The sequence below is a fragment of the Aethalodelphis obliquidens genome, unplaced genomic scaffold (assembly GCF_003676395.1).
Source record: "Aethalodelphis obliquidens isolate GAN/ISIS:26980383/991018 unplaced genomic scaffold, ASM367639v1 scaffold24, whole genome shotgun sequence".
In the NCBI taxonomy this organism is placed as follows: Eukaryota; Metazoa; Chordata; class Mammalia; order Artiodactyla; family Delphinidae; genus Aethalodelphis; species Aethalodelphis obliquidens.
In genome coordinates this window covers 5,209,465-5,222,989 of record NW_020837968.1, presented here as the reverse complement: position 1 = coordinate 5,222,989, position 13,525 = coordinate 5,209,465, and the positions used below count along the sequence as shown (strand labels likewise).

General features: G+C 39.1%; 1 long non-coding RNA gene across 1 annotated transcript in view; it reads right to left on the bottom strand.

Annotated features, from left to right (window-relative positions):
- Positions 1-13,525, bottom strand: part of LOC113628505 (uncharacterized) — a 128,079-nt gene that overhangs the window by 24,212 nt on the left and 90,342 nt on the right. The window contains exon 5 of the long non-coding RNA XR_003436126.1: positions 8,974-9,081. This is a non-coding gene — a long non-coding RNA (uncharacterized LOC113628505). The remainder of the gene's footprint in view (positions 1-8,973; positions 9,082-13,525) is intronic.

Below are 13,525 nucleotides of genomic sequence, written 5' to 3'. Positions count from 1 at the left end.
AAACTACGTTGAATAATAGTGGTGAGAGTGGACAACCTTGTCTTGTTCCTGATCTTAGAGGAAATGGTTTCAGTTTTTCACCATTGAGAACGATGTTGGCTGTGGGTTTGTCACATATGGGCTTTATTATGTTGAGGTAGGTTCCCTCTGTGCCTACTTTCTGGAGAGATTTTATCATAAATGGGTGTTGAATTTTGTCCAAAGCTTTTTCTGCATCTACTGAGATGATCATATGGTTTTTCTCCTTCAATTTGTTAATATGGTATATCACATTGATTGATTTGCGTATATTGAAGAATCCTTGCATTACTGGGACAAACCCCACTTGATCATGTTGTATGATCCTTTTAATGTGCTATTGGATTCTGTTCGCTAGTATTTTGTTAAGGAATTTTGCATCTACGTTCATCAGTGATATTGGCCTGTAGTTTTTTCTTTCTTTGTGACATCTTTGTCTGGTTTGGTATCAGGGTGATGGTGGCCTCACAGAATGAATTTGGGAGTGTTTCTCCCTCTGCTACATTTTGGAAGAGTTTGAGAAGTATAGGTGTTACCTCTTCTCTAAATGTTTGATAGAAGTCGCCTGTGAAGCCCTCTGGTCCTGGGCTTTTGTTTGTTGGAAGATTTTAAATCACAGTTTCAATTTCAGTGCTTGTTACTGGTCCGCTTATATTTTCTATTTCTTCCTGATTCAGTTTTGGAAGGTTGTACTTTTCTAAGAATTTGTCCATTTCTTCCAGGTTGTCCATTTTATTGGCATAGAGTTGCTTGTAGTAATCTCTCATGATCCTTTCTATTTCTGCAGTGTCAGTAGTTACTTCTCCTTTTTCATTTCTAATTCTGTTGGTTTGAGTCTTCTCCCTTTTTTCTTGATGAGTCTGGCTAATAGTTTATCAATTTTGTTTATCTTCTCAAAGAACCAGCTTTCAGTTTTATTGATCATTGCTATTGTTTCCTTCATTTCTTTTTCCTTTATTTCTGATCTGATCTTCATGATTTCTTTCCTTCTCCTAACATTGGGTTTTTTTTGTTCTTCTTTCTCTAATTGCTTTAGGTGTAAGGTTAGGTTGTTTATTTGAGATTTTTCTTGTTTCTTGAGTTAGGATTGTATTGCTATAAACCTCCCTCTTAGAACTGGTTTTGTTGCATCCCATGGGTTTTGGGTCATCGTGTTTTCATTGTCATTTATTTCCAGGTATTTTTTTTATTTCCTCCTTGATTTCTTCAGTGATCTCTTGGTTATTCAGTAGCATACTGTTTAGCCTCCACGTGTCTGTATTTTTTACAGTTTTTTTCCTGTAATTGATATCTAGTCTCATAGCGTTGTGGTCGGAAAAGATACTTGATATGATTTCAATTTTTTTAAATTTAGCAAAGCTTGATTCGTGACCCAAGATATGATCTAGCCTGGAGAATGTTCCATGAGCACTTGAGAAGAAAGTGTATTCTGTTGTTTTTGGATGGAATGTCCTATAAATATCAATTAAGTCCATCTTTTTTAATGTGTCATTTACAGCTTGTGTTTCCTTATTTATTTTCATTTTGAATGGTCTGTCCATTGGTGAAAGTGGGGTGTTAAAGTCCCCTACTATAATTGCGTTACTGTTGAATTCCCCTTTTATGGCTGCTAGCATTTGCCTTATGTATTGAGGTGCTCCTATGTTGGGTGCATAAATATTTATAATTGTTATATCTTCTTCCTGAATTGATCTCTTGATCATTATGTAATGTCCTTTTTTTGTCTCTTGTAATAGTCTTTATTTTAAAGTCTATTTTGTCTGATATGAGAATTGCTACTCCAGCTTTCTTTTGATTTCCTTTTGCATGGAATATCTTTTTCCACCCCTTCACTTGCAGTCTGTATGTGTCCCTAGGTCTGAAATGGGTCTCTTGTAGACAGCATATATACAGGTCTTGTTTTTGTATCCATTCAGCCAGTCTATGTCTTTTTATTGGAGCATTTAATCTGTTTACATTTAAGGTAATTATCGATATGTATGTTCCTATGACCATTTTCTTAATTGTTTTGGGTTTGTTTTTGTAGGTCTTTTCCTTCTCTTGTGTTTCCCACTTAGAGAAGTTCTTTAGCATTTTTTGTAAAGCTGGTTTGGTGGTGCTGAATTCTCTTAACTTTTGCTTATCTGTAAAGGTTTTAATTTCTGCATCGAATCTGAATGAGATCCTTGCTGGGTAGAGTAATCTTGGTTGTAGGTTCTTCCCTTTCATCACTTTACATATGTCCTGCCACTCCCTTCTGGCTTGCAGAGTTTCTGCTGAACAATCAGCTGTTAAACTTATGGGGGTTCTCTTGTATGTTATTTGTTGCTTTTCCCTTGCTGCTTTTTATATTTTTTTCTTTGTTTTTAATTTTTGATAATTTGATTAATATGTGTCTCGGTGTGTTTCTCTTTGGGTTTATCCTATGTGGTACTCTCTGTGCTTCCTGGACTTGGGTGGCTATTTCCTTTCCCATGTTAGGGAAGTTTTCCACTATAATCCCTTCATATATTTCCTGAGACCCTTTCTTTTTCTCTTCTTCTTCTGGGACCCCTATAATTCGAACGTTGGTGCATTTAATGCTGTCCCAGAGGTTTCTGAGATTGTCTTCAATTCTTTTCATTCTTTTTTCTTTATTCTGCTCCCTGGCAGTTATTTTCACCATTTTATCTTCCAGCTCACTTATCCGTTCTTCTGCCTCTCTTATTCTGTTATTGATTCCTTCTAGAGTACTTTTTATTTCAGTAATTATGTTGGTCATCACTGTTGTTTGCTCTTTAGTTCTTCTAGATCCTTGTTAAATGTTTCTTGTATTTTCTCCATTCTGTTTTTGAGATTTGGGATCATCTTTACTATCATTACTCTGAATTCTTTTTCACATAGGTTGCCTCTTTCTTCTTCATTTATTTGGTCTTGTAGGGTTTTACCTTGCTCCTTCATCTGTAACATACTTTTTTGTCATTTCCTTTTTTTTTTGGTTGGGTGGTGCTCTATTCCTGTCTTACTGGTTGTTTGGCTTGAGACGTCCAGCACTGGACTTTGCAGGCAGTTGGACAGAGCTGGGTCTTGGTGCTGAGATGAGGACCTCCGGGAGGCCTCCCTCTGATTGATATTCCCTGGGATCTGAGGTTCTCTGTTAGTCCAGCAGTTTGGACCTGGAGCTCCCACCACAGGAGCTTGAGCCCAGCCTCCAGCGTGGGAACCAAGATCCTGCAAGCTTCATGGCGCAGTTAAAAAAAAAAAAAAGGGAGAAAGAAAGAAAAAAAGGAGCAGTACAATATCAAAGAATAAAAAACAAAATAAAATTAGAGAGATAAAAAAATATATTAGGAAAAATAAAACTATAATTGAAACAACTACAACAAGGTGAAATAAAACCAGAACAGAAAAAAGAAAAAAAAAAGGGTGGGGGGGGAACAAGCCAAAAGGAGAGAACAATAACAATGTATAAAGAATAAAATAAAATTAGAAAAGAATCGACTACAATGAATCAACAAGGTAAAAAAGAACCCCAGTCTAAGAGGAAAAAAGCAAAGAAAAAAAAAAAGTCTTGGCTATGGAGGTAGAGTTTAGGCAGGGGGGTGGAACTTAGGCAGGGGCAGGGTTTAGGGTGGGGCAGGACCTAGGCGGGTCAGGGGAGCGACGTTCAAGTGTGGGGCAGGACCTCTGCTTAGGACCTGCACTGAAGGGGAGAGGCAGCATGTGTGGAAAGGAGGGCCTCTGGAGTGTGGAGTACCCGAGTTTGGAGGTAGGGCCCTGAGTGAGGGTGTGTGGGTGGAGTTTAGGCCCAGTGGGGGTGGAGGGGGTCTCAGAGGGGGTCTCCAAGTGGAGAGGTGGGGCCGTGGGGGGGGTGTAGGGGCGGGGCTTGGGCTCTTTGCAGCAGGAGGGAGGCTCTGAGGGCAGAGGATTAGGCCCAGGAGCTCAACAGGCCTCCCAGTGCCCAAGTGGACAGGGAAAGCACTGGTCCCATCCCTTCTGTTCCTTTGCACCCCTCCCCCACTGTCTCCCCCATCCCTGCTGGACCCCTAATCGTGGGTGGGTCTCTCTGAGTGTAGGGACTCCTCCCCTCCCCCAGCCACCCCACAGGAGTGCCGGTCCTGGAGATCAGGCCTTTACTTTTGCTCCCCCTTCACTCCCTCCCACTCCCTCAGTACCCGCGCGGCTGGCGGGGGCATCAGTGGGCAGAGGATCAGGCCTGGGATCTCAACAGGTCCCTGGGGGCCCAAGTGGGCAGGGGAAACCTGGCCACGCTCCCTTTTGATCCTCTGTCCTCCCAGTGGTTCCTCAATTTCCCCCTTTGGGTATGGGATCCCTTCCCCTCCCCCAGCCGCCACTCAGGGGCGCCAGTCACATCCCACCTCCACTTCTCCTCCCCCTTCACTCCCCCCATGCCCCACGTCCTACCCGGTCGCTGGGGGTTCCTCCCGTCCCCTTAGGTGTCCATGGTCCCCCACCAGTGACTGGTAGGTGCCCTAGTTGTGAGGAGATGTGAATTCCGCATCCTCCTAGTACGCCATCTTGACTCAGCCTCTCTGCTTGCTTTTTGAGCCTCACCGCTCATCTACTGTCTACCCCTCATCTCTACACCATGCTACATTCCAATAATACTAAAATATTACAATTGGCCACACCATGCTCAAGTATTTATATTCGTTGCTCCTTCTGCCAGAAATATCACCCCCTGAACAAGTTGGTTAAACTCCTCTGGTCTTTTGACTTCCTTTCCAAGATACCTTTTTTGACCACTGACACCACTCTTTATCCCTCTAACCTGAATCAAGACTCACCAGCTGAACCTATTCTGTACCTTTATTAGGGTATGAATCATGTATTAGAATTAATATCCATATTCATATTAAAAAATCCATTAATAATCCAGCTTTGGCAGGTGCAAGGCTCTGACACCTGGAGAGGACTGTGACGGTTTTAGGTTTGTTGTGTAACAACAAATATCTTGTTCAATGTTCCATGAGAGTTGATAGTAATCCAAAATTTCCCATGAAGGCAGAAGCTATGCAACTTTCATAAATTCAGATTTTTTTAAATCTCAGAGATCATCAGAATACCTGCTCAAATATCTTTATGCTCTTTAAGCTCTTTATTTGTCTGCAAGTCATCTTGTTCAACAAGATCAGGAACAAAGTGGGGAATCATAAAAATAAATACATAAGTAAAAAAGTAAGTATTACCTAAAATATTTTTTCTCTGAGTATGACTCTATGATTTCGATTTCAGCTTTGTCACCTTTGTCTTTTGACTTTATACCCGCCGTAAAAATTCTACAAATTACAGTTCTAGTTTCTTTAAAGTGAATGAGAACTAAAAGAAATAGTCTGAGCGCAGAAATTCTTCCATCTTTTTATTTTCCAAGCACGGGAGCCCAGTCTAGTTGTGGGGTCATCACACAGACTATTGACAGTAATTCCCTACATTTTCTGACCTTGGGAAAGGACAAGTTCAGCTATTTAGAGCAACAGGCACACCAGCTTTCCTGTGGTGCCCTCCTAATGCCTCTCAGGTGACCCTGGATCTGTGGGCTCTGGGTTAAGAGAGAGGAGTCTCCTTGTGACCGGCTTTTAACCCAAATTAACTCCCATTAGCCCCAGCCCCACCTAAGAAGAAGATGTAACTACCCTGTTATTACCATCACGCAAAAGGTAATAAGCTTTCTAGTCATTCTGAGCCATAAAGCATAAAGATGTCCACATTTAACAGAGGGGGCTTGACAAGCAGCACAGGTGTTTTCAAAACCGGGCACTTCCAAGCAGAGAGCTGGTCATAGCCAAGCATGCCAACCTTTGGCTACTGCTTCACCCAGACTTAACTGCACGGCACCTACTTAGCAATTCATCTTTGTTGTTTTCAGAGCATTCAATGGGGTCTTCATTGAATCAACTCTCTATTCCTGCCCTGATTTTATTTGTTTGTGTATTATTTAATCAAATAATGCATTAACAATAATAATTAAAACAAAGAAAAAAGGGAAAAAAATCTGTCTCTTGATAAACATACAGCTCTTTTGGTATGAGGAGATGAGCTTTAGCAACAAAAGATCCAATATTGCAGACATCAGACAGTATGTTAAAAACATAGAGAAAGTGGAAAAACTCAGAGAAGCCTTTGATTGGAGTTTGTTAAGAGAATATCTAGACTGACTTTTAAGATGGCGAAAACCCGCATCTAGTTATCCGACATCATGTTTTATTAAAATCCTGAAAGAACTGAGCGAAATAGGAAAGATGGAGGTGGCCCGTTTATTGTCAAAGCATAAATTTCTAAGAGTTTAAAATACCATTCAAATGCAAATATAAAATAAACACATATTGACAAAATCATTGTACTTTTTAATAAGGGAACCAGCAGGATAGTAAAGCTGTTTCAAAAGAGAATGAGACAGCCTGAACTACTCACAATCAACTGAAGATGCTAAAATATAATTACAAAGTTATATATGAAACTAATTAATGTCCTAGAGAGTACTACAGCCATATTCTTTTCTTCCAGACACAAATCCATTGCTTCCCCAAAGGACAAAATTCGTTGTCAATTTATCAATCATCTACCTTCACTGAGTCTAAATCCTGATCAACAGTAGGTAGTCAATCAAACAGTGGTTCATTCCCCCAGAGCAGGGGTTGGCAAAAGTTTTCTTTAAAGTGCCTGATAGTAAATATTTTAGTATTTTTGTGCCATATAAAATCTCTGTCACATATTGGTTTCCTTTTTTTACTTTTTAAAAATGTAAAATCCATATTAGCGCAAGGGCTGAACAAACAGGCCTTGGTCTGGATCTCACCTGTGGGCTATAATTTGCCAAACCCTGCCCTAGAAAATAAAATAATCCTTGAATGAACCTGTTGCACAAGCTCTAGTGTGACACTGAGAAAAACCTTGCAGTCTTCCCTTGCCTTTCTTCCAAGATTTGGGTAATTTGCTCATCATAGAAATGAGGTAGCAGAGGCAAAAAGAGTTGATTAGCCCAAAGCTCTAAAGCAAGATGCACAGCAGGGACTGGACTGGGGCTTCAGTGCCCTGTTCTCTCATCTCTCTTAATCACGTACATGTACACAACACACACACACACACACACACACACACACATGCATACATGCACACACACACACACACACAGTGACAGTTTTGATAAACTATTTTTTAAAGACTTTATTTTACTTGCTCATTTTATAATGTGATACATAAGATGTTTAATAAGAAATTCAGTTGGCATTGTTTTTCATATTGTTATATTGGGTAGTTGTAATCATAGTCTGTTCTACATGCAAAAATGTCAACGCCAGTTGAAGGGTCAAAGCTAAAAGAGAAGAGAGAAGAACCAAGAAGGAAGGAATAAAAGGAAAGGAAGAAACTCTGACTAGGAAAGAGCAATAAAGATATTTTATCCCTTCAAGAGAGTTGTCAGGGTCCAGTAGGGAAAACAGAAACAATTCTGGGTAGGTTGAAAAGAGCAAGTCTAATACACAGAACTAGTTATCAAAGTGATGCCTGAGCTGAAAAGCTAAGCAAAGGATGGTGATGAAACACAGAGATTAACATCAACTAGAAGTGCTATTGTCTTAGGGCTAGAGGCACACAAGAGGAGGGGGTGTTAACAGATCTCAGGAGTCTGAAGTGTCTATTGGGGTCAGAACACCATGTGAGGGTTGACTGGTAGGAGTTGGAACCACAGAAGGAAGGCCATGTTTGGAGGCATGGAAAAGACGCAGTCCCTGATGAAGACACCACCCAAGGCAGAGAGGGGAAACACTCTGGAGTCTCCCTTCCCCCTCCCCCCACCAATCCCTGTCTGTGGCGCACATGGACAAACCCTCTAAGTGCGTAAAAAAAAAAAAAAAAAAAAAAGAAGGAAGGAAGGTAAATATGGAAATAGAAGTAGGGAAGAAACAGGAACCAAAGAGGAGTTAAGAGAGAAGAAATAAAGCAAGATTGCACAATAAGGCAAGATTCTTGAGAGTGAGCTTTCATTTCTGCATGACAGAAGTTGCCGCCCCTAATAAACCACCCAATTTAACCTACGAAAGACAGGGTGTTGAAAACACTACAAAATATACATAACTCACTAATGTCAAACACATCTATCACTACTAACATTATAATTATCAGACACTATTAAAAAACCTAAATGTGCATAATGAAAAAGAATACTGTTATATCTCCCTGAATTTGCATTTTCAAGTAATTCAGAATCGTAAGTATAATAAAATCATTATGCTGAATTACTTTTATTAAACCTACAATATGAAATAAAAAGGTATTTAAATCCAAGTAAAGTACTTAATGAAAATTCTTATTTTATGAAATGCACATATTATGAAACTATATTTGAGTTATTTAAAACTGTTGTTTAAATTAGGCTTCTTAAATATTTTGAGAATGCTACTGAACTTATACACAAACAACTATAATGTCCCAGGAATTTAAAATAATATTTAGCAGTAATTAAACTATACAGATTTTTAAATATAACCATTTTTGAATGTGAACAAACTTAGCGAGTTTTATTAAGCAAGTGTATTTTAGAAACATGCCTTGGGAAAAATACAATTTCTTGGGGATATGAAATATAAGAAAATAATTGGGGAACTTTTAGGAAGTCCCTGAAAATTTTTAACCATATAACTCTTTTAACTTAAGGTTACTTTTCTTTCATGATTAAAATGTTAAATTTAGAAAAGTAGCAACTTTTCAACAAAAAGTAACGTACTGGTTGTGAAGAGCAACGTACTGGTTGTGAAGAGCTATGCTATACATTATGCAAATTTAATTTTACCCTTGCTGTAACACTGAATAAATGCACATACTATGTCATAATGAAGCATTTCTTCCTAGTACTATTCTAAACTTACCATACAACTCAGCCATCAGTAAAATGTTATTTAATATATTACAAGTATTTGTTAATACCAAAGGTTTAATTAATTAATTCTATATCACAATGCTTAAAATAATATTTCTTACCTCACTGTTTTCACTTACTGGAAGGATATGAGATGTTATCCTATTTTGAAGTTAACAAGTTGGCCTACTATAATCCCATAGATGACAGAAGACACAAGACTCCTGAATCTGAAACAAAAGATGTTATTACTCATAGTAAAAGCAGTAGGCAAAGTATCAGGACCCTTGAGTCCCCCCTCCCACAGGTGCAGAGAGCTGGGTGACACCTGCATACTCAATGGTTTGTGTCACAAGAGAGAAAGCCTGAGCTTAGGGAACCTGAATCTTTATAATGGGCAGTAAACATGCCTATCCTTTGCTCTGGAGAGAGAGACACTATTTTCTAGGCTGTTTGCAAAAATAGTCAGTGCTTCTGCTTAAAAGATGGGCAGAAATGTGAGAGGCCCGTGGAGAAATGTCTCCCAACAGCTACCCAAAGCCTGGAAAATAACTAGTCTTATTACAGGGAACACAGGGAAAATGCTCAGACATCTTTGCTCTGTGGACTGTGAATGCAGAGCTGCATCTGAACTTGCAGGAAGCCATTCTCTGAGAGCAGGAGGTAATAATCAACAGAGAAAAGGTAACAGTCATCTTTCATCAGAGACGATACTCTCCATAAAAGTAAGTCAAAGTATATTACTTTGCATGAGATGGGATTTTTCTCTTTGGAAGCTCTTCAGCAAGCTGCCTACAAATGGATAAGAGAAGTGCCCTAGAAAAGAGGCCCATGTTTTCTAAAGATGGAAATACTTGGAGTTAAACAGATTGCATTTAAAATAAGTGTCACAAGTGAGATGACTCAACTGAAACTTCGCTGCTTGATCTTCTGTTTGCTCTTCTAAAAAGAAGTCATCATTTCAGATCTTAAATGTACCAAATATAGTTTCAGTTGTGTCACACCCCTTGTGGCTCCACATTTCAGTTATGCAATATTACAGTGGAACAATGCTGCCCACTTGAAATTCAGCTTCATTTACTGTGTTGCGGTAGTCCTGAGAACCCTCTGAGTAGACATCAAAGCAATCATTCCATTTCTGCTTAAATCAATGTGTGTCTATTGGGAGTAATACTAAATTCTGGTGCTATACAAATTTTTTAAATAATTAAACACAGTTTCCACTATAAGTGGCACAGGACACCTCCTTATGAATCCACTAATTCATCAAGTACACAGATGTAATTTATGCACACAATAACTAAACTGTATAGTTAGAAGTTTTAAAGAAAACCATAATCAAAACAATACATTAAAATCACTGATTTTTCTTTCGTTTTTTTTTTTGGGGGGGGGCCTCATTTAAAAAAATTGTGCTACCTCTACTCCAACCCTAACAAAAATCTCCACAAAATAGGGCAATATCTTAAGTAACTTGATATACTGTTGTATAATATAAATGTTTAAGACTGTGCACCAGACTGCTTACTATAAGAGTATTTTATTTTGCTTATTATTTTGCTATTGATGCCTTCCTGCAGAGTTTTTACTCTCATCTACTTAATCTATTATTGGAGTATTAAGAATCACCCAAGTTGACAAGGTAAAGTAAAAAAGCAGTTACTGCTCCAATTCACCATCCATCCATCCATGCATCCATCCATCCATCTACCCACCCACCCATTTTTCCAGTCATCTATATAGTAAGCCTTTCAACCATTAATTAATCCAGCAAATAATTAACTGTTGAGTTGCTTCATAACTGTGGTTCATAGAAAAATGAGTAGGGACTTCTCCCAATGGGTTAAATAACATGTTGCTTTCACTGATCACATAATAGGGAAATTATTACAGGAATGCAATGATAGAAGGCCCTGTATGTGAGTCAGCTGGGATAGAGCAGAGAGTTTAAGAAAGTGAGAAAGAATGCGTGTGTGCGTATGTGTCTGTTTGGAACAGGAAGAGCCTCAAAAGAGGTTAAGACTTAGCCTTTCAATGCAGGGGGTGTGGGTTTGATCCCTCGGCAGGGAGCTAAGATACCCCATGCCTCGGGGCCAAAAAACCAAAACATAAAACAGAAGCCATATCGTAACACATTCAATAAAGACTTTGAAAATGGCCCACATCAAAAAAATCTTAAAAATAAAAAGAAATCTAAAGAATAAGTTAGGCTTAAACCAATACTGAAAACCTACCAGATAGGGTGATGGGATATAAAAGGTGTTGGGGGAAAAAAAGAGGGCGAGCGAGCACGTGAGTTTTGAAAACCTCAAGGCCCAGTCAGCTGCTTGAGTGAATGATTTACGGTCTCATCCTATCTCTATTCACATTCACTGGTCTTCTCATTTCTGTGGCTGAATCTGAAAATGGAGACATATGGCAGCCCTAGAAATTCTACCGCTCCTCTCCCCAACCAACACCTAATAAGCCAAGATTGTGGGGCCACACAGAAGAGGAGTAGAACTTCTCCTTTCGGCTTTGCTTTGTTGCCTGCTGACGTGCCACAAGTTAGAGGTATTAATATTCACACATTTCAGAAATGCTCATTGAATACTTGCTATGAGGTATGCAAGGCATTAGTTTCTAGGGAGACAAAAATAAATAGGGTGGATAGAACATCTGCCTCTTTGGAAAGTACAGCTTAGCAGCAGAGAGAAAACGAAACAAGCCCAATAATATTTTCTATTAAAGGGAAAGGATAGAGTTCATAGAAGGACATGTCAGTCTTTGACAGGGATGGAGAGCTCAAATAAATCCTTCCAACAGGCATCTACCATTCTCTGTGCCCGAGTGGGGAGGAAGCTTGTCAAGGGGTTTAAGCAACAAAGAAAATTAAAATTTTCTTTTAGAAAGATGCCTGAAGTGTTGAAATGCCATGGAAATGAACAAAACTTTCACTTCTAGGTGTTAAATGTTTATGTATAATCTTGTCAATGTAAAAATGTTCACCAAAATATTCTATAACTTTGATCTCCTTTCTACATGCAAGGTATAAGCATCTTCAGGGCAAGAAACTTTCCTTTCACCAAGTAGTGGGACAGAGCTTCATACACAGTAAACACATTTTAAATACTCTTGTAATGTCTAATCCAAACCCAGAAAATACAACACACTGAAGCTGGCAGTGTCTGTTTGCTTTCTGTAGACAATAAATAAGTTCATCACAGACCCTAAAAGTGGTTACAAATATGGTTGACATGATTATAAGACCTTGATTTTGTAAGATTTTCATGTTCCATATGCCACGGAATTAAAAAATTATGTCAAAGTTTGACTAAAATTCTGTAACCAGTTCCTTAAAAATATCAAGCAACCTCCCTTCTATTTCCTTGGTCTACACCGGAGGAAGGTGGGTTTGTGGATGGGGAAATCAACTAACACTTTTCACAGAGTAAACTAGAACCTCTCCAGCTCACCTGCTGACGGAATTCTGTGGCACCCACATATGTATTTTAGAATGAGGACAACTTCCTACCTGACTGCTCCACAGCAAAATTCATACCATTGTGGGGAGGGGGGGAGGGGAAATTCACCCCTGAACTTTCACCCAGTTAAATGTCTAACTCTGGCAAGAAGTGAAAGAGCACCTGGTGGAAAATCAAGGCTTGCTGCTGATTCGCATCTCCACAATTCCCCCCAGGGGAGTCGGGTGGCCAGTTAAGCTTCATTGCTGAGCACCAGGCTATGGGGTCTGGCCCTTTCAAAACTCACAGCTGTAGCGGTGGAGACTTCTTCCCCCAGCAGGGTTTCAACCCCACACTAATCCCAGTGACACTTTACCCTAACGCACTCAAGCCGAGAGGGTAGATCCACCTTTAGAATGTTGTCTTATTATTTGGGATTGATTTTCAGTTAATTTTCTTTTCTGAATTTTAACATATTCCCTGGTCTTTGCTACTTATTTGGTTTATGATGAATAAGATTAGTGCTGGGGAAAAACACACCTGTGGGAAAACGATGAGTGCAAAATTTTCATTAAAAAACTCAGAACACACAATTTAATAAAATTCAGAACTCACTACACATTTATGTTTTGAATTTCACACACAAAAATTATTCCTTGCTTTGAATTTAGAAAAAATCCAAAAATTGTCGGTTATAGAAATCTCAAACCACCTGAAGATGAGTGTATTTTATATCCCCGCCTTTGTAAAGGTAGGGTTTTCTGTCACTACTCCTCCTCTAATGCTTTTTCTCGGGATTCCGATAACTAAGATTTTTCAGGATATATTCTCCATCTGACATCGACAGGAGTGAAATCGCAAACCTGTGCCTGACTCACTTTCTTTTCAGGTTTATTTTTATAAATAAGTAAGTTGTTATGCCTCCTCGTCACCATGACAGCTTTCTGCAGTGCCGAAAACACACCCTTTCCCCCTGACACTCTTGTCCTACTCAGATTCCACGGTTTGCATTGAAAATGAACGAATCCTGAATGATATCCTTATTCCAGGCCTTCTGCAAATGGGTTTGGCATCCAGGTTGCTGCTGGAGTGTGAATAATTTTCCATTCTGCATTCATTAGTCATAGAAACAAGCAAAGAGGATTTATAGGAAATGATGGAATCTAGAGGCTAATCTTTTTTCTCTGGTGGTGTAATTGATTTCTTGACATCCTTTCATTTTTCTCTAGCT